General features: G+C 48.0%; 1 protein-coding gene across 2 annotated transcripts in view; it reads left to right on the forward strand.

Annotated features, from left to right (window-relative positions):
• The window catches only part of SORBS1 (sorbin and SH3 domain containing 1), a 696861-nt gene that overhangs the window by 469519 nt on the left and 205109 nt on the right, over positions 1–22233 (forward strand). For both annotated transcript variants that reach the window (XM_063961529.1, XM_063961528.1), the window contains one exon: positions 4629–4707. The gene's annotated coding sequence lies outside the window, so the exon portion shown is untranslated. The remainder of the gene's footprint in view (positions 1–4628; positions 4708–22233) is intronic.

Consider the following 22233-nt stretch of genomic DNA (forward strand, 5'->3'; position numbering starts at 1 on the left):
TCTCCTAACTGGTCTTCCCAAAACGAGACTCTCACCACTACAATCCATTCTGAATGCAGCGGCGAGGCTTATCTTCCTCGCTAGACGTTCATCGTCTGCAGATCCACTCTGTCAGTCCCTCCATTGGTTACCTGTATTCTACCGCATTCAATATAAAATACTTTTACTCACACACAAGGCCATTAACCAAACTACACCAACGTACATCACTTCGCTTATCACAAAATATCTCCCAACCCGACCTCTGCGCTCTTCACAAGACCTGCGTCTCTCATCCACACTCATTACTCGCTCCCACTCACGACTGCAGGACTTTCATCGGGCTGCACCCACTCTGTGGAATGCCCTACCACACACAATAAGACTCTCCTCTAGTCTCCAAACCTTCAAGCGTTCCCTCAAAACTCACCTCTTTAGGCAAGCGTATCAAATTCCTGAACCGCCCACATAACTTTCATAAACCTTCCTATCAAATTACATCCACTCAGTACAGTCCACACATATCCTCACATGTCTTCTCATTCTATGCAATAGATAGCACCTTTCCTTATGTACATATGCCTATAGATTGTAAGCTTGCGAGCAGGGCCTTCCTACCTCTGACTGTTATCACCCAGTTTGTTATTGTTATTTCAAATTGTAAAGCGCAACGGAATTTGCTGCGCTATATAAGAAACTGTTAATAAATAAATAAAAATAAAATACAGTACGGTGTCTTTACCATTGCTCGAATTTCCTTTTTGGGTGTGTTTGGCAAAACAGAGAATGAAGCTTTTGTGTTTTAAAAGTCAGGCGGTGTACATTAAAAGGGAAAGCAAATCCCCAAATGAATGTGCAATATGTTTTACACATTCATCTGTAGCGCTGCTCTGTTCAGGAGAATGGCTCACATAGGCCCAAATGTATGAAGCCTTAACAAGAGATAAAGTGGAGACAGATAAATGTGGTCATTCCGAGTTGTTTGCTCGCTGCCGATTTTCGTAGTGCAGCGATCTAGTGAAAAAACGGCAAAAATGTGCATGCACATGGTACGCAGCGCGCATACGCCAAGTACTTTCACACAAAACTTTGTAGATTTACACAAGGTCAAGCGACGTTTTTTCATTGCTCGAGTGATCGTACTGTGATTGACAAGAAGTGGGTGTTTCTTGGCGGAAACTGGCCGTTTCCAGGGAGTGTGCTGAAAAACGCAGGCGTGCCAGGTAAAAACGCAGGAGTGGCTGGAGAAACGGGGGAGTGGCTGGCCGAACGCAGGGCGTGTTTGTGACGTCAAACCAGGAACTGAACGGACTGAGGTGATCGCAATCTAGGAGTAGGTCTGGAGCTACTCAGAAACTGCAGGGAATTATTTAGTAGCAGTTCTGCTAATCTTTCGTTCGCTATTCTGCTAAGCTAAGATACACTCCCAGAGGGCGGCGGCCTAGCGTTTGCAATGCTGCTAAAAGCAGCTAGCGAGCGAACAACTCAGAATGAGGGCCAAAGAGTGATAAATGACCAGCCAACCAGCTTCCTAACTGCCATGTCACAGGCTGTGGGGCAGATGTATTAAGCCTGGAGATGGCGTAAGGAAGTGACATACTTACCTACTTTACATTTCTCCTCTCCGGGAGAAGCCCGGAGAGGAGACGCTGCAGAAGACTTCGGTGTGGGTGGGGCCGGGCTGTGACATCATCAAGCCCCACCCCCACATCGGGAAACGCCGATGTGATGTAACATTTATAATTTGCATACTATAAAAGTAAACAGGGCAGCTGATTGGTTGCCATGGGCAACGTCTCCACTTTTATGACTGTTAGTACATCTCCCCCTGTATCCTTCTCCACGCTTTTGTTAGGGCTTAACTGCCATAGACTTTTTACTCCACAGTTTTGGCTATAAAAATGTTTAGAATAATGCAAAGAAGATATTTCACACATATTCTTCGTATTTTTCATATACTTTATACAGTAAAAACTCTGGCACAAACGTTAGTATGACAGGAAAGCCTCTGCCTCACCCCGCCGCACGTCACTGATAGTCTTGGCAGTAGTACATGGAGAATATAGATTATGGAGGTGCTGTGCTTGGGAATCAGGGGTGTAGCCAGAACTTTGTGGGCCACATAGCAGCAACAGCTAGAGTTGTTATTGTTATGCCCCATAATAGTGCCCTAGTTTATTTTCTGAACAATAGTAGTGCCTTAGTACACATATAGGTAAATGTATTATACACTGCCTGGTTCGCCTCATTACCAAGATGAAGCAGGAAGGGACATCAGGAAGATGTATTAACATCTTGTCTGCCGAATCGTTCGGCGATGTCCCCTGAGCACACAGCGCGTCAGCTCAGAGCTGAAGCGATGTGTCTTCTTCCTGGCTGATTCCTCTGTGCATGCTACTCTGGAGCCGACACCCGCCACAGGCAGGGACAGCTCTGTCCCTGCTGTGGTCTATGGGCATTGCCACCTGCAGCTGTCGAAATCAACAGCTGCAGGTGTCGGACATTCATACATTGTCCGTGCATATTGGCCTGTTATCTTTTAGATAGCAGTCCTGTCACTATGCCCACACCGCAGCCATCATACATGGTGGGAAAAGCGGTATAGCACACACATAACGTGCGCTGATACCGCTTCTCCCCCATATCGTCACTTCATACATTTACCTCACAATGTCACATTGCAGGGCTGCCCATACACATTATGCAACACAGTACCCCTAATTCATATTATGACATACATTGTCCCCAGTTCATATTATGCCACATTACATTGCTGCCCCAGTTTATATCATGCCACATTAAAGTGCCTCCATTTCATATTGTGCCTCATTACAGTGCCCCGGTTCATATTATGCAACATTATAATGCCCTCCAGTTCATTTTATAGCACATTACAATTAACAGGTCCAGTCAGGGCATAACTAGATATATTGTAGACCCCAAGGCAAGAGTTTGTAAGGGTCCTTATTTATCACCAAATCATGAAAAATGTATATGACACCTGTAACTTTGACAGGTAAGGAGGGGGCAATGAGACTCTGCCGTGTAGTTGTGCCCATTAAACACTTCTGTTTCCAATGTGGATTATTTGCATAAACATATATAGCAGACTAAAGGAAGTATAAACACAATACAACCAATGGGTTCAGTGATGACTCCATACTTTATGGCATTGTATGTACTGTGGCTCCTTACATGGGGCCTAATTCAGATCTGATTGCAGCAGCAAATTTGTTAGCTAATGGGCAAAACCATGTGCACTGCAGGGGGGCAGACATAACATGTGCAGAGAGAGTAATAGGCCCTACACACTTAAAGATCTAACTGAACGATATGAACGTTCTCGTTCATTAATGAACGAGAACTCGTTCATATCGTTCAGTGTGTAGGCACCAACGATGATCGTTGGTGGCGTGTCGCTTATACATGCATGCCAATATGGACAATCTGACAATGACGGGGGGACGTATCGGCCGTTGGGCACCTCGGTGGCACATCGCCGGGTATGTTGAGCCCATTAGATTTGGATGGGGTGTGTTCAAACTGAAATCTAAATTGCAGTGTAAAAATAAAGCAGCCAGTATTTACACTGCATAGAAACAAAATAACCCACCCAAATCTAGCTCTCTGCACATTATACATCTGCCACACCATGCTCCATCACGACAGCCAGGGTGATACAATGCCTACTACAGAAACCCTTCAATGTATAAATGAATGTATCCATCCAAACCACAAGAATAGAGTGGAAGAATGGCTGCAGGGGGTGCCATTATTATGGGTCTCAGGGCAGGATGCATTGAATGCGATACATCCCACCACTGATCGCATGCATTGCTGTGTCTGGTAACGCAGTATGCATGTACAATTGCTATTAAAATTGCAAAGGACAGCTGGCTCTTCCTATAATGCAATTAGAGGACCTCCAACTTTATGACCTGGATTCCTTATGTGCATATTGGATCCCTCTCTGGGAATTATGTGGAAAGAAGCCAATAGGCTTCTGTAGGCAACGCCATCTAGGAAACAACTATGGTTCACAAAATGAACTAGGGCGTATTATGGGGCATACAATTAAAAACTGCTGTAAAGAGATATCTCTGTAGAAGCATTGGGACAGGGGCCCCTTTAAAACGTTGCTATGGGGCCCACCGTATTCTGGCTAAACCCCTGAGTTGAAGCCAGACCGTTATGCAGTAAATAGCCAACTGCTGTAATGCAGACATTAAATTAATCCCATGCGTGGACTGAACACTCGGCCTAGTGACATCACAGATATACACCCTTATGTTTGATTTTGTGCTGACTTCGGGCATTTAGATAGGTGCCACTTAATCAGTCTACATATAACCACATACTAAACTCATTCACAGCTCATTATGTCCTACCAGCCAGGTGCAGTTTCAATTTCACAAGAGAAAACAGCCAAGCTGAACACAAATGGGGTAATACTAAGCTAAAAATGCCATAGATGATGTAAACATCAATCTAGACCCTGTTCAGGCATAGAAAAAAGGGCTTTATATAAGGTATTAGCTGCATTTCCATTTATACACTGGCTAATATGTTACCCCATTTTAACTGTGCACATATTTGTTGTGGGATTCAGCATGAAAGTTATAATAGTAATGTTTTCTTATTGTCTCTAGGTCTTGATTATGTAATTATTCTATTTGCGGAGAGAAGATAAGAAGGGTGTATGCAGTGTTGAGACCACAAAGAAACCATGTGAGTACATAAAGTAATCTCTAGGACTGTATAAACAAATGCACTGTAATCTTGGAGTTTGCTTCTGATGAATGGTATTCTGTGCCTGTGATCAGATACTCTCCCATTCATAGACTACCAACTTCCATGTGATTGTGTCGCTCACATACACTAATTCAGTGGCATAACTACAGGGTGGCTAGACTGGCAAATGTCCAGGGGCCCACAAGGTGAAGGGGCTCACCCCGAAACCTGTCACTAAATACTGTAGACTATTCATTTCTGTGTACACGGTACTAGTTACTATTCGGTTCAGTTAAAGTTGTGACTTCTAATGAAACAATACGATGGCCCCGGGAATACGGCAGTGCTGTGTGTATCACAGCCGCCGCTCACTCATGACGCAGCAGCACTCAGCTTCTCCTACCTGCATAAGTTCGCCCTCGACTACTTTATAACTAGCCAATGGGAGTCTGGGGGCGGGCTTATACAGAAAGGAGAACTGAAGCTGAGTGCTGCATCCAGAGTGCAGCCGCAGCTGTGAGACACAGCGCTGCCGATCCCATGGGTGAAAGGATGGTGTGAAAATTTCGATTGCAAGGCGTTCACAAGGTGATTGAGAGGAAGCGGACGTTTGGGTGTGGTAACTGGCCGTTTTCTGGGAGTGTCAGGAAAAACGCGGGAGTTCCCAAGCATTGTGTGACGTCAGCTCTGGCCCTGATCAGCCTGTTTGTTTCGCACTGGAGGAGTAAGTCCTGGACTACGCACACTGCACAGTATGGGAAAATCATTTGATGGCGAGTGAGTTGCGCCAGATTTGCAGATGTCCACTGCCTGGCAACGTTTTCGCACGGCGTACACATGCATTCACACACTTGCACAGGGCGGGTTTTCACTCTCCCTGGGCGGCGACTATCTGATCACAGACCTCTGCAAATTTGCAGCACAGCGATCAAGTTTGAAGTAGGCCCTCAGTCATTATATTTCACTTAGCTAAAATGACCCTGCTTCAAAGGGAGATTCCAGATTTACAGTATGGAACCAAACCATGCAACTTGTAATAAATAATAAAGTTTAAGAAACTAAAATAAAAATATTTGTAGTATAAGAAATAACAGTACTCAATACAAGCACTGTATAAATATCACGAACAAACAATAATATAATTGCTGTATTTACAGTTCTTTTTATCTAGTGTAATTTTTTAAAATAGATTTTGTTTTACCACTTATTGTTTATAATTTGATATTTTGTTTCAGTGTCATCAGTATAACTAAGGATACAGAGACCAGGCTTCTGTATAATTAGTTTTTGTTACCATGTAACTTGATCATTCAGAGAGAATTCAGTCTATTTTTTTCCTTATCATTTTATTTTGCAATATTTGGTTTATTTTTGCTTAGCGTTCTGCCTTGTATTTTTTACATGACTGGCAAATAAAGCAATAATAGCAGTAATAGATGGCATTCTTTGTAGCTCCGTCTCTGCTTTATCAGATCTTGCTACCAGTGGCTATTTCAGTAACGTCAACAAATATCTAGGAGATGATTTGTAGTCTTGGAGATCATATGGTCGTCTATTCCCTACAGAGAGTGAACTGCCTGTCTGCATGTCACCTGCAAAGCATGACAGCTTGGCGCTATGACATAAATAATACGTGCTTTACATTTCACCGCCTCTATATAGTAAGTGAGGTCATTTCCTAGTGGAGCTACTGTGTGTACAGACCAAATATACAGACTGGAAGATCTGCTTTCCAACAGCATGCTTTAAGTTGAGTATTTTGTGTCTAGGAATCATACCAGAGGGGGGATTTACTGCAAAGTGCGACTGTGCGGTAGATAATTGCTTTCATTGACCCATGTGCACTATTGCTCAAATCAAAGCGATTACTTGAAACTGAGAGGTTGCCTTGGGGTACATTTGTATATTGCTAATGTATTTTTTCGACCTCTTCACTTTTTATCCCTTGACGACTGAATGGTATGCGGTCTATGGGTCTACAGTGTCTAGGTAGGTCATATGGTCGACATGATCAAAAGGTCGACCTGGTCATTAGGCCGACCAATGAAAGGTCAACAGTGGTTATGGCTGACAAGTACAAAAGGTCGGCAGATTCACATGGTCTACATGCTAATAGTCGACACACGGGTGTGGTAGGATAGGAATCCCGACCGCCGGCATACTGACAGCTGGGCGAGCGCAAATGAGCCCCTTGCGGGCGCGCTGCGCTCATCACACGTGGGCACGCCACACTATCTATTCTCCCTCCAGGGGGGTCGTGGACCCCCAAGAGGGAGAAAAGGTGTTGGTATGCCGGCTATCGGGATTCCGGCGCCGGTATACTGTGTGCCGGGATCCCGACAGCCGGCAAACTAAAGACCACCCTTGACACACATATGGTCGACATGAGTTTGAATTTGGGGGGCTTAATATTTTTCTTATTATTCATACTTTAGCATCCACGTGGACTACGATTGGTAATAGTAACTGCGGAGGCAGACACCTTGCCTGAAGCATGGCGAGTGAAGCGGTGCACTAATTGGGGGCCCATATATTTAGACTGCGAAAAAACAACACCAAAAAAAGCGCAAACAAAGTTGTGTCAACCTTTTCCCGCATCAACCATTTTCTATGTTGACGTTATGACCATATCGACCTTTTGTCCATGTTGAGCTTTTCACTGTTGACCATTTGTTGTTGACCTAATGTTTGTAGACCTTCTGACTGTAGATCTATTATTATTATTGACTTATATGATATACAAATGACAGTGTTGTGTTTGCTTAAATCTACACAACTATTTTAAAATGACAAGTAAAAAATGGTGTCCCCACTGTCCTGTGTGCTCGGGGAATATAGAAGAGGTACAACATGTTCATAGTGAAGACATGTACATCCTTCCTGGTGCAGTAAACCTCCTCTGCCTTCCTAATGGTAACTGTACAATACCTGAGACCTAATGTAGACTAGAAACGTATCTACTGGTGGCTAATGTACTCCTCTACATGTTTTAGGCCTGGAGATGCTGTCTAAGTACCATTGGATTTATGGTCATTGTGAACTCCACAAGGCAAATATGTGCTGTTCATGTTCTTTTCTTACAATGGGTAGGACTCGTCTTGTAAGTCATATTGATAACTTGTATTATCAATATTGTTATATTGATAAATTACTCACTGACTACCCCATCTGTGTCACATATGTCTGTCTGTCCCTCCCCTTTAGAATGTAAGCTCTCACGAGCAGGGCCCTCTTCCCTCATGTGCTTTGCCTTCTCTTACTTATATTATCATCTATTCCCTACATCCGCATCTAACCCTTGGTTTCTGCCACCCTGATGCCTGTATGAGTATTATGACCACTGAGGCATCAAATGGTTATATACAATGTACTTGTTTGACATTTTCTTGTATTATACTGTTTTCTTGTTTTGCTCATTTGTTGCTACTTTGTTAGGTGCTGCAGAACCCTTGTGGCGCCATATAAATGAAGGATAATAATAATAATAATAGTTTGAGGTTTTGTGACACTATAAAAGTACAAGGATTTTGGTAAGAAGGATAATGGTCACTAGTGGATGACACTGTTTTAGGAATGTGGGCTGTTCAATAAGCTTTCTAAGTTGCTCTGTGTACAAAATCCTCACCATTTGCAGAATGTATCAGAAAAATCTTATTGAAGCTGCAAAGTGTTTGCTTATTCTACTTTACAGATCAGTTGAATGTTTCATTTACTATGTGATGTTCTTCTGATCTTATCTTGGTCAAGTTGTTGTATCTTTTCAAATTTGTAATGTTCCAGAATTTTCCTGGAAAGAGTACTTACTTAGGGCAAGAGCTGTTGGCATTGGTGAATAGTTTATTTCATTAAAATCTGTCACCCGCCACCATTCTGGCAAATCAGGTTACAGCTTCCCACCTCTATAGAAAATACATTCCAGCATCAATGCTAACCTCAAGAGCAATGTAGCAATTTTCCTTCAATCCCTCCAGCCGCAGAGTTCCTCTGAGACCTTCTGTGGTCCTTGGCTTATTTTGAAAGGAGCCTCTACGTCCTACGCCTTCTCACACTCCTAGAATTCTTTCATGACGGTGACAGATGTTTATGTGTTGCAAGCTATAGAAACTATATTTTCTTCTTTTTATGTTTGATTAATAGAAATGAAGGAACAAAGGTTGAAAGAAAACTAGACATTACCCCTGTCATCTGGTGCTAATGTCTGAATGTTTTGATACAGAATCTCACCTTCCTGGTGCTTGACACTGTAAATATATGTATGATCTGGTCTGGAGCAAGCCCATAGGGAGTTGTAAGCAGTGCCCATGGCACTTCTTACCTTGCTAGACGGGAAACAGGGTAGCATTCTCTACCTCTCAGACTGTGAATGATGTGCAGTAACACTATAGCCAAGTATAATAATTATGTGCATGCCGGCCAAGACACTTTTCGGTCCCAGACACAAAGGCAAAGTGGGAAATTTATTAAGCTCTGCTTTTCATTGCTGGGTAATGGCATCTTGACATGGCGTTATCCTATACCAAGCAATGGGGAGAATATTGCTTAAGTCCCGCTGGATCAGACTACTGTGCGGTTGCCGTGCATGCGCCTTGTACGGTGAAGCTTTGCATTCACTGATAGGCTGCAGATGATGGAGAGGAAACCCTTGCATAAAGAGCCCTGGATTGGTAAATCCTGGTGCTGCTAAGATCTGGAGTATATTCCTGTGATAAGTGGCTATACAGATTGTTGGCTAAGGCCGACTCTTAATAAATAGACCCCCATATTCTTACACAACTCAACTCCTTTTGTTAATGTGTTTGAAATTGTATCAACTGTTTTATTTGTAATGATATGTTTTATGTTTAATGATTATTATTGTTGACACTGGGACTAGTTTATGCAGTCCGGGTAGGTGCTGCGGGTCTGATAATGTATGCTAATGCCACAGTGCCCATTGTTAGCTTCTTAGATTCGCTGCTTGCTTCTGAAGATGCAGCATCCAATAACCATCGCGTGAGACATCGGACAGCTGAGGTTTCGCAGACTGTCCAGCTGCCGAGGACAGGGAATCTGCGTCCAACTCAGTTGCTGGCTTCGGCATGCCTCAAAAACTGAGGTGATATGCCCCCCAGTTTCAAGGCTGTTCCCCGTTTCCGCCCCCTAACGCCTGCTGTCAATCAGACTGTGGCTAAATCCACACTGAGACCAGGCAAAAAATCATACGCTGTTATAAAAACATTGCAAACCAATCTGGCTTCCTCCTGGTCTGAATCAGGTCCACTCTTCCTTGGCATGTAAGATCATGCATTCAGTGTTGAAACAAATACGTCCATGCTACTAGTGGTATGATTCATGATAACTGAACAATTGCAGTTGTAAAGCTGGGTACACGCTACAAGATTGGACGATGTCCGACAGATTGGAACGACAAATCATCTGGTGTGTACGCACTCTCGTGAGTTCCCGCCAGATCGTTCGTCACATTTTCAGATTGGTCGTGCATGCTGGCTCATTTGAAGATATCGCTACTGATTTTTAGCAAATCGTACAATGGCCCTCATTCCGAGTCGTTCGCTCGTTCTTTTTTTTCGCATCGCAGTGAAAATCTGCTTAGAGCGCATGCGCAATGTTCGCACTGCGACTGCGCTAAGTAATTCTGCTATGAAGAAAGGATTTTTACTCACGGCTTTTTGTTCGCACCGGCGAACGTAGTGTGATTGACAGGAAATGGGTGTTACTGGGCAGAAACACGGCGTTTTAGGGGCGTGTGGCTGAAAACGCTACCGTTTCCGGAAAAAACGCAGGAGTGGCCGGAGAAACGGGGGAGTGTCTGGGCGAACGCTGGGTGTGTTTGTGACGTCAAACCAGGAACGACAAGCACTGAACTGATCGCACAGGCAGAGTAAGTCTGGAGCTACTCTAAAACTGCTAAGTTTTTTTTGTTCGCAATATTGCGTAAACTTCGTTCGCACTTTTAAGATGCTAAGATACACTCCCAGTAGGCGTAGACTAAGCGTGTGTAACTCTGCTAAATTCGCCTTGCGACCGATCAACTCGGAATGAGGGCCCATATGTACGCATTACCTATATATAGACATGATGTATCGTTAACTGCTGAACGACACTTAATATATAATTCAATGTATGCACTACATTGTTTGTCCTGGAGTTCAAGGGAAATCGGGATGACCATAGCGTCGTTTGCACGTGGCCTAATGTGTACCCAGCTTTAGGCTGTAGGATTTGAACAAATCATTTTGTAAACCTCCTTGTTTTATTATCTAGCACACATTAAAACTCTTGTAACAAACACAATATGCTTTGTTACTGCCTAGAAATCATTGTTACTGCAAATGTTTATCTATAAATTTCCACATAAGGAATATTTCCATGGACTGATTACAAACATAATTTAAAGTTTCCTGTTCCGAAAATTATCAATGAAAGCAGAGACTATATTGATGTGACTAAACCCAGGTACACACACTACTGCAGATAACGATCATTCATTACGACAGATTCTTAAAATCGTTCAATGTGTGTACGCTCTATATCGCTAGCAATGCGCGCTCCCACGGGTCACTAGCGACGTCCTTTGTCATCTGTACTGTATATGCAGCTCAGTGTCGTAAATGTCGCTAGCGACCAGGAGCAAAGCGTGCAGTGTGAGTTCTACCAACGGTGAACATTATGTTAAATTAAGGCCCATACACATTAGACGATGTCGCTCTGTGAGCGACATCGTCTAACGTTTCCCCCTCCCGGGCCGGCCGGTCGGCGGCCGCCTGTACGCACTGAGCGATATGACCGCTCATATCGCTTAGTGACGTCACGCCCCCGCCAGCCCTGCATGAAGGTCGTGGATGACAGTCCACATCCTTCATGCATGCCCTACCAACAGCGACGATCGTTGCGGACCCGCGGGGCCGCGCATCGGTCGTCGCTGGCGGCATACACACTTGACGATAAAATGAGCGACGTCGCTCAAGGAGGGGGAAAATGAGCGACGTCGCTCATTTTATCGTTAAGTGTGTATGGACCTTTAGGCTGATAGTATCGGACGATTCATGTATATTAGGGGTGGGCAAAATACAGCCCGCGGGCCGGATGCGGCCCGCAAACCGATCCTGCCCGGCCCACTGCCTCCCACCAGCGAGCAATGACAAGCGGCCCGACCGGCTGAGCTGCTTGTCGTTGCTCTGCACTGCAGTACCTCCAAGCTGCCGGCGGCGCCTCTCTCCCCTGCTGCTGCGTTGTAGCAGCCTCCTCCAGAGTCCCCAGTGACAACAGCTGTGTTCAGCCGAGAAGGGGGCGGGGCTACGTGCCGAGGAGGGGGCGGGGCTACACGGGCCCTCAGGGGGCGGAGCTACACGGGACAAGAGCCAGACTGCTACAGATCCATCCTTCCTGCCACTGCCAGCCAGATCAGTAAGTTAATGGGAAAAGTAAAAGAAAGCGTGTGTGTGTGATAGTGTGCATATATTTGTGTGTGCGGGCAGTGGCGTCAGACTGTTTTTAGGTTTGGGGGAGAGATCTTTAGCTCTCGCTGTACCAACCCCTCACTACGTCACACCCCCCGTGTTCTGTCACTGTGTCACCTCCCCGTGTTCTGTCACTATGTCACACCCCCGTGTTCTGTCACTGTGTCACCTCCCCGTGTTCTGTCACTGTGTCACCCCCCCGTGTTCTGTCACTGTCACCCCCCCCCGTGTTCTGTCACTGTGTCACCCCCCCGTGTTCTGTCACTACGTCACCCCCCCGTGTTCTGTCACTGTGTCACCTCCCCATGTTCTGTCACTGTGTCACCTCCCCATGTTCTGTCACTGTGTCACACCCCCCGCGTTCTGTCACTGTGTCACCTCCCCGTGTTCTGTCGCTGTCAACCCCACCATGTTCTGTCACCATGTCACACCCCCCGTGTTCTGTTACTGTCACCCCCACCGTGTTCTGTCACCCTGTCACCCCCCCTCCCTGTGTTCTTTCACTGTCACACCCCCCGTGTTCTGTCACCGTGTCACACATCCGTGTTCTGTCACTGTCACCCCCACCGTGTTCTGTCACCGTGTCACCCCCCCGTGTTCTGTCACTGTGTCACCCCCCCGTGTTCTGTCACTGTCACCCCCCCCCCCCCGTGTTCTGTCACTGTGTCACACCCCTTGTGTTCTGTCACTACGTCACCCCCCCCCCGTGTTCTGTCACTGTGTCACCTCCCCATGTTCTGTCACTGTGTCACCTCCCCATGTTCTGTCACTGTGTCACACCCCCCGCGTTCTGTCACTGTGTCACCTCCCCGTGTTCTGTCACTGTGTCACCTCCCCGTGTTCTGTCGCTGTCAACCCCACCATGTTCTGTCACCATGTCACCCCCCCCGTGTTCTGTCACTGTCACCCCCACCGTGTTCTGTCACCCCCCCTCCCTGTGTTCTTTCACTGTCACCCCCCCCGTGTTCTGTCACCGTGTCACACATCCGTGTTCTGTCACTGTCACCCCCACCGTGTTCTGTCACTGTGTCACCCCCCCATGTTCTGTCACTGTCACCACCCCTCCCCGTGTTCTTTCACTGTGTCACACCCCCTGTGTTCTGTCATGTCACACATCCGTGTTCTGTCACTGTCACCCCCCCCATGTTCTGTCACTGTGTCACCCCACCGTTTTCTGTCACTGTGTCACACACCCGTGTTCTGTCACCACCCCCTCCCCATGATCTGTCACCGTGTCACCCCCACCGTGTTCTGTCACCGTGTCACACACCCGTGTTCTGTCACTGTCACCCCCCCTCCCCGTGTTCTGTCACCGTGTCACCCCCCCATGTTCTGTCACCGTGTCACCCCCACCGTGTTCTGTCACTGTGTCACCCCCCCGTGTTCTGTCACCCCCACCGTGTTCTGTCACCGTGTCACCCCCACCGTGTTCTGTCACTGTGTCACCCCCACCGTGTTCTGTCACCGTGTCACACCTTTCCCCAGGGGCCATAAGACACTGGATAATTTGCTTGCTGCACAATAATTATCCTAAATAGAATGTTAATTGTGTAAAAAGGCTCTCTACCTGCCGTAATGTGTGTAAAAGGGGCTCTACCTGGTGTAATGTGTGTAAGTGGCGCAATTTGAATAATGGAGACTATTGTGCAGCCTAATATGAATCTGTATTATTTTTTGCCCACACCCCTTCCACATGAAGCCACGTCCCTATATTTTTGGCAAGTGGGGCGAGCTGCTATTTTGTATGTGGCCCTCGGATACTGACAGGAAATGTCAAGTGGCCCCTCAGCTGAAATAATTGCCCACCCCTGATGTATATGGTCGTTTGTAAAATCGATCAGTGTGTACGCACATTGGGGGTCATTCCGAGTTGTTCGCTCGTTGCCGAGTTTCGCTATATTGCGATTAGTCGCATACTGCGTATGCGCAAGGTTCGCAGAGCGCATGCGCTTAGTTATTTTACACAAAAGTTAGGTATTTTACTCACGGCATAACGAGGATTTTTCATCGTTCTGGTGATCGGAGTGTGATTGACAGGAAGTGGGTATTTCTGGGCGGAAACTGGCCGTTTTCTGGGAGTGTGCGAAAAAACGCTGGCGTTTCTGGAAAAACCGCGGGAGTGTCTGAAGAAACTGGGGAGTGTCTGGGCGAACGCTGGGTGTGTTTGTGACGTCAAAACAGGAACGAAACTGACTGAACTGATCGCAGTGGCAGAGTAAGTCCCGAGCTACTCAGAAACTGCAAAGAAATTTCTATTCGCAATTATGCGAATCTTTCGTTCGCAATTCTGCAAAGCTAAGATTCACTCCCAGTAGGCGGCGGCTTAGCGTGTGCAATGCTGCTAAAAGCAGCTAGCGAGCGAACAACTCGGAATGAGGGCCATTGGGCCTTATTCAGACCTGATCGTAGCAGCAAATTTGTTAGCAGATGGGCAAAACCATGTGCACTGCAGGGTGGGTGGGGGGGGGCAGATATAACATGTGCAGAGAGAGTTAGATTTGTGTGGGGTGTGTTCAAACTGAAATCTAAATTGTAGTGTAAGAATAAAGCAGACAGTATTTACCCTGCACAGAAACAATATAACCCACCCAAATGTAACTCTCTCTGCACATGTTATATCTGCCCCCCCTGCAGTAAACATGATTTTGCCCAACTGCTAACAAATTTGCTGCTGCGATCATCTCTGATTTAGGCCCCTGGTTTTGCCCATCTGCTTACAGATTTGCTGCTACGATCAGGTTTGAATTAGGACCAATATCGTTTGTCAGGGAGTTCCAGGGAGTACAAGGGAGATTGTGACGACATCGTATAGTTTGCATGTCGTCTAGTGTGCACCCAGCATTAAAATACATGACAGGATTTCAGTATTGGTGTATTGGAAGCTAATGTCTTCATGGCTGTAGTCATCTCTGGTTTCTGTAGAATATGCAAAATTTGTGACATCCCAGCTGCTGTGGGGCTACAAGTCCCAGCGTAACCTGGTCTACGTCTGCTCTAGTTAATATTAGGGCTGTATCACACGCAGCGTTTTTGCCCGGATGGCAAGAAGCCGGACTAACTTTGTCCGGCTTTTTGCCATCCGGCAGAGTCTTTCACACACAACGGCTTTGAGCCGCGTGTAATGCTGTGCGCCAGTGCCGTAACCAGGCATTTTAGCGCTGTGTGCAAGAAACGGCATTGGCGCCCCACCCCCACCCCTCATGCAACGTACGGGCAGTGCACGCCGCAGGCGCGTGCAAAAAAATTAGGGGCGTGGCTTTGTAAGGAAGGGAATAATACCAATTCATTCTATGGTGCACAGTAGTCTCCATTATTCAAATTACGCCGCACAGTAGCGCCACTACACCAGGTAGAGTCCCTTTTACACATTACGGCAGACAGCGTCCCCCTTTTTACACATTATGGCAGACAGCGTCCCCTTTTTACACATTACGGCAGACAGCGTCCCCTTTTTACACATTGCGGCAGACAGCGTCCCCTTTTTACACATTACGGCAGACAGCGTCCCCCTTTTTACACATTATGGCAGACAGCGTCCCCTTTTTACAGTGTCCCCTTTTTACACATTACGGCAGACAGCGTCCCCCTTTTTACACATTATGGCAGACAGCGTCCCCTTTTTACAGTGTCCCCTTTTTACACATTACGGCAGACTGAGTCCCCCTTTTTACACATTACGGCAGACAGCGTCCCCTTTTTACACATTACGGCAGACAGAGTCCCCCTTTTTACACATTACGGCAGACAGCGTCCCCTTTTTACACATTACGGCAGACAGCATCCCCTTCTTACACATTACAGCAGACAGCGTCCCCCTTTTTACACATTATGGCAGACAGCGTCCCCTTTTTACAGTGTCCCCTTTTAAGTTTTGACACATTACGGCAGAGTCCCCCTTTTTACACATTACGGCAGACAGCGTCCCTTTTTACACATTACGGCAGACAGAGTCCCCCTTTTTACACATTACGGCAGACAACGTCCCATTTTTACACATTACGGCAGACAGCATCCCCTTCTTACACATTACAGCAGACAGCGGCCCCATTTCTGCTGCAGGGTACACTGGGCTCTACAAGGATTGGAGAATGGTGTGTAGAGTAGGATCTTGATCCGAGGCACCAACAGGCTCAAAACTTTGACTGTTCCCAGAATGCACAGCGCCGCCTCCTATATCACCCCGCCTCCCAGCACAGGAGCTCAGTTTTGTAAGTTGGTGCTGCAGTAAGCAGGCACTGAACAAGAGGGGCTGCTCCAAGCAGCCCTAAGAAAAGCCTACTTTGTTTGGTGTGCATCTAATAATTATGACGCTTCCAAGTTTAGTACAGCCAAACTTTTGGCTTTTCTGCAGCAGGGCCTAGATTTAGGCCTGCGTCTGGCCTCCCTCAAGGTTCATATTTCTGCCTTGTCGGTGTGGTTTCAGAGAAAAATTGCGACTTTACCTGATGTTCATACTTTCACTCAGTGTGTGTTGCGTATCCAACCTCCCTATGTCCCGCCTGTGGCTCCTTGGGACTTGTCAGTGGTTTTGGAGGCGTTGCAGGAGCCTCCATTTGAACCTCTTGGTTCAGCTGACCTTAAGTGGCTTTCCCTTAAGGTGGTGTTCTTGCTGGCTATTACCTCTGCTAGAAGAGTGTCAGATCTGGGTGCCTTGTCTTGTAGTTCCCCATATCTGATTTTTCACCGTGACCGGGCGGTTCTTAGGACTCACAGGGCCGGTGCAAGGCTTCTCGGCACCCTAGGCAAAACTTCTGCCTGCTGCCCCTCCCTCCCCCCTCACACTACACACACCCACCCGCCCCTCAGGTAAAAGTGTGGCAGTGGCTTCTTAGAAGTTCCACAGCTGTCAAAAAGAAATCGTCCCCTAAAAAAAATATGTAAAAAAAGACACGCTTACTGACACAGATTCCGCTGACACATACACACTTACTGACACAGATACACTACCACCACTTACTGACACAGACATCACTTGTTGGCACATACATACTTACTGACAGACACCCCCTAACTGATATAGACACTAGTTACTGGCAGATACCTCTCACTGACACAGATGCCCCTTACTGACAAATACCCCTGACACAGACACCAGCTATTGGCACATACAGTACATACCCAGACAGTGGCGGAACTAGCGAGCAGTGGGCCCATGTGCAACAAAATGGCTTGCCCCCTCCCCCCCCCCTGCTCAGGGAAGTGGATACCTAGCAACAGTGCCGAAACTAGACATTTTAGCACTGTGTGCAAGAAACGGCATTGGAGCCCCACACCTGCATGCAAAACAGGGGCAAAAATACATAGTGGCGTGGCTTCGTGGGGAAGGGGTGTGGCCACAAAATAATACCAATTCATAAAACGGTGCACAGTAGTCTCCATTATTCAAATTACGCCGCACAGTAGCACCACTACACCAGGTAGAGAACCCTTTACACCTTACGGCGGACAGATTCCTCTTTTTACACATTACAGCAAACAGCGTCCCCTTTTTACACATTACGGCAGACAGCGTCCCCCTTTTTTACACATAACGGCAGACAGCATGCCCTTTTTACACATAGCAGCAGACAGCATGCCCTTTTTACACATAACGGCAGACAGCGTGCCCTTTTTACACATAGCAGCAGACAGCATGCACTTTTTACACATAACGGCAGACAGCGTGCCCTTGTTACACATAGCGGCAGACAGCGTACACTTTTTACAAATAACGGCAGACAGCGTGCCCTTGTTAAACATAGCGGCAGACAGCGTACCCTTTTTACACATAACGGCAGACAGTGTGCCCTTGTTACACATAGCGGCAGACAGCGTACACTTTTTTCACATAACGGCAGACAGCGTGCCCTTGTTAAACATAGCGGCAGACAGCGTACACTTTTTTCACATAACGGCAGACAGCGTGTCCTTGTTAAACATAGCGGCAGACAGCATACACTTTTTTCACATAACGGCAGACAGCGTGTCCTTGTTAAACATAGCGACAGACAGCGTACACTTTTTACACAACGGCAGACAGCGTGCCCTTTTTACACATAATGGCAGACAGCGTCCCCTTTTTACACATTACGGCAGACAGCGTCCCCTTTTTACACATTACGGCAGACAGCGTGCCCTTGTTACACATTACGGCAGACAGCGTGCCCTTGTTACACATTACGGCAGACAGCGTGCCCTTGTTACACATTACGGCAGGCAGCGTGCCCTTGTTACACATTACGGCAGACAACGTGCCCTTGTTACACATTACGGCAGACAGCGTGCCCTTGTTACACATTACGGCAGACAGCGTGCCCTTGTTACACATTACGGCAGACAGCGTGCCCTTGTTACACATTACGGCAGACAGCGTGCCCTTGTTACACATTACGGCAGACAGCGTGCCCCTTTTTACACATTACGGCAGATTCCCCCTTTTTACACATTACGGCAGGCAGATTCCCCCTTTTTACACATTGCGGCAGGCAGATTCCCCCTTTTTACACATTGCGGCAAGCAGATTCCCCGTTTTTACACATAGCGGCAGACAATTCCCCGTTTTTACACATTGCGGCAGGCAGATTCCCCATTTTTACACATTGCGGCAGGCAGATTCCCCGTTTTTACACATTGCGGCAGGGAGATTCCCCGTTTTTACACATTGCGGCAGGGAGATTCCCCGTTTTTACACATTGCGGCAGGGAGATTCCCCGTTTTTACACATTGCGGCGGACAGATTCCCCGTTTTTACACATTGCGGCAGACAGATTCCCCGTTTTTACACATTGCGGCACACAGTCCCCCTTTTTTGAAGAAAGAAAAAAAAGAAAGAAAGAAAGAAAGAAGGAAGAATTATACTTAGCCTCTCCGCTGGCTCAGGCTCCTCGGTGCAGCGTCAGACGATTCCCGGGCAGGAGACAAGGAGGAGGAGGGAGGTGGAGGAGGAAGCCGCAGCAGCGCTGTGTTATTGGTGGAGGCGCTGCTGCTGCTGCTGCACCTCTGCTTCACTATAGGCTGTTCTCGGAAGACAGCCTATAGTGAAGCAGAGGGGCAGCAGCAGCAGCGCCTCAACCAGTAACAAAGTGCTGCTGCGGCTCCCTCCTCTGCCTCCCTCCTTCCCCCGTACTGCTGCTTCCCTCCTCTCCGGGCGGCTGTGCGCTGCGGGCAGCGGTTGCCCGCAGCGCACAGCGGCATGTAATGAGTCAGTTTGACTCATTACATGCTGTGGGCCACTGGACAGAGGCGGGTCCCAGTGCAACGCACTGCTTGCACTGGCGGTAGTTCCGCCTCTGTACCCAGACATACCTTACACAAAAATGTACTGACACAGATACTGACATATATCCCTTACTGACACACACTACTTAGTGATATACAGTATACCCCTTACTGACACCACTTACTGGCATGTACTGTAAATGGACATCCCTTGCTGACAAAGATACAACTTACTGACACACACTACACAGACACCACTTACCGACACAAACGCTTACTGCCATACACACTACTAACTTACACACACACACTACTTATTGACACACACCACTTACTAACACAAGCACACACACCACTTACTGACACAAATGCACATAGCTGACACCACTTACTGACACACACAAACTATGCAGACACTACTTCTTGTATCACCGTTGATGTAATCTTTGATGTTTTTAAGCTTGTCACAACAGCGGGTAACATTCCGGAGCAGGAGACCAATTGCGGGGGGGGGGAACTGGTAACAATGCTGGAGCGGGGGGGGGGGGGGGGGGGGGTGCGGCAAAAAGATGAAGATGCAGGAGGGGGGAGGCAGTGGGTGGTATTCGGGATCAGGAGACCAATTGCGGGGGGGAGAGCTGGTAACGATGCTGAAGGGGAGGGGAGGGGGGGGGGGGGTGCTGGGGGCAGCGTGTAACATGCGGTAGCCAAGAGGGGGGGGGGGGGGCTGGTAACAAGATGAAGATGCAGGAGGGGGGAGGCAGTGGGTGGTATTCGGGAGCGGGAGACCAATTGCGGGGGGGAGAGCTGGTAACGATGCTGGAGGGGAGGGGGGGGTGCGGGGGGCAGCGTGTAACATGCGGTAGCCAAGAGGGGGGGGGGGCTGGTAACAAGGTGAAGATGCAGGAGGGGGGGAGGCAGCGGGTAACATTCGGGAGCGGGAGACCAATTGCGGGGGGGAGGCGGGGGGAGATATGCGGGAGGGGAGCAAGTAACATTGAGGAGGCCAATCGCAGGGGGGGAGTGGGCAACATGACACGGGAGCCAATCACGGGGGGAGCTGCCAGCTGCTAATATGCGGGACTGGGGATCCTAAAAACAGTTGGGGGCATTCCACTATGTGGGCAGGTATATCTATGCCGGGTGGGTGCTATGCTATGGGCGGAGGTGGGGGGGCGGCAAGATTGACTCACACTGAACAGAGACTCGGTGGGCGCCCACAACATCTCTGGTTGCTCCTCGACTGATCTCTTAAAGAAGAGGAGGAGCTTGGCTTAACTGAGACGAGGCAGGGTGATAAAGAAAGCGTTCTATCTTTCAGTGTGCGGTGCCGCCCTCCAGTGGTCGCCGCCCATAGGCAGCTGCCTAAAGCTGCCTAGTGGTAGCGCCGGCCCTGAGGACTCGTCCCGGATATTTGCCTAAGTTGGTTTCTTCGTTCCACCTTAATCAGGAGATTGTGGTTCCGGCCTTTGTCTCTCCTGATTTGTCTCCCAAAGAGCGGTCTTTGGATGTGGTACGGGCTCTCCGTGTCTATGTGAAGAGAACTGCTTCTATTCGAAAGTCTGATTCTCTCTTTGTTTTGTTTGGATTTCACAAACGTGGCTGGCCTGCTTACAAGCAGACCCTGGCCAGATGGATTAGAATGGTGATTGCACATGCATATGTACAGGCTGGTCTGTCAGCTCCTGCTCACATTATGGCCCATTCTACTCGGTCTGTTGGACCTTCTTGGGCGGCCCAACGTGGTGCGACCCTTGATCAATTGTGCAAGGCGGCTATGTGGTCCTCCGGGAACACGTTCATAAGGTTCTATGCCTTCGATACCGCCGCTTCCCAGGATGCTTCCTTTGGACGCCGGGTTCTTGTGCCCGCTACAGTGCGTCCCCTCCCATAAGGAACTGCTTTAGGACATCCCCATTGTCCAATCCTTGTGGAGCCCAGTGTACCCCGCAGCAGAAAACGAGTTTTATGGTAAGAACTTACCTTTGTTAAAACTCTTTCTGCGAGGTACACTGGGCTCCACAAGGCGCCCACCCTGACGCACTAAGCTTCTTTTGGGTTGGTATGGCATTAGCCGCTGACACTTCTCCTGTCGTGAGAGTGTGGTGTATGTGGCTACTAACGTTGTCGTCTCTTTTCCTGCTACTGCATTGGGCTGGTTAACTAAAAACTGAGCTCCTGTGCTGGGAGGCGGGGTGATAAAGGAGGCGGCGCTGTGCATTCTGGGAACAGTCAACGTTTTGAGCCTGTTGGTGCCTCGGATCAAGATCCTACTCTACACCCCATTGTCCAATCCTTGTGGAGCCCAGTGTACCTCGCAGAAAGAGTTTTAACAAAGGTAAGTTCTTACCATAAAACTCGTTTTTTACACATTACGGCAGCCAGCGTCCCCCTTTTTACACATTATGGCAGCCAGCGTCCACCTTTTTACACATTACGGCAGACAGAGTCCCCCTTTTTACACGTTAAGCAGGCAGAGGTGAGAGTGTGTGTGTGTGTGTGTGTGTGTGTGTGTGTGTGTGTGTGTGTGTGTGTGTGTGTTTGTCTACTTGCCTGGGGGGAGGCCACGATCCACGATCCAGCATGCACACGGAGTCCTCAGCAGAAGACAGCCAGCGCACTTTCAATTGCGGCTGCCCGCCCGTCAGGTGCTCCCGGTCCGCGAGTTACCCTGCCCCGCAATCGGCTGCTGCTGACCCAGCACCCACCGCCTTCCCCGGCTCCTTCCCTGCAGTCAGTGCGGCTGCGGAGGCGCTGGCTTTTAAATCTATCCTCATTAGATTGCCGCCGGCTCAAACAGCCCAGCACTCGGGCGCTGACAGTACTATGACGGGCGGCTGTCAGTGGCTGCCGGCGGGTGTAGGGT

Source organism: Pseudophryne corroboree, chromosome 3 (assembly GCF_028390025.1).
Source record: "Pseudophryne corroboree isolate aPseCor3 chromosome 3, aPseCor3.hap2, whole genome shotgun sequence".
In the NCBI taxonomy this organism is placed as follows: Eukaryota; Metazoa; Chordata; class Amphibia; order Anura; family Myobatrachidae; genus Pseudophryne; species Pseudophryne corroboree.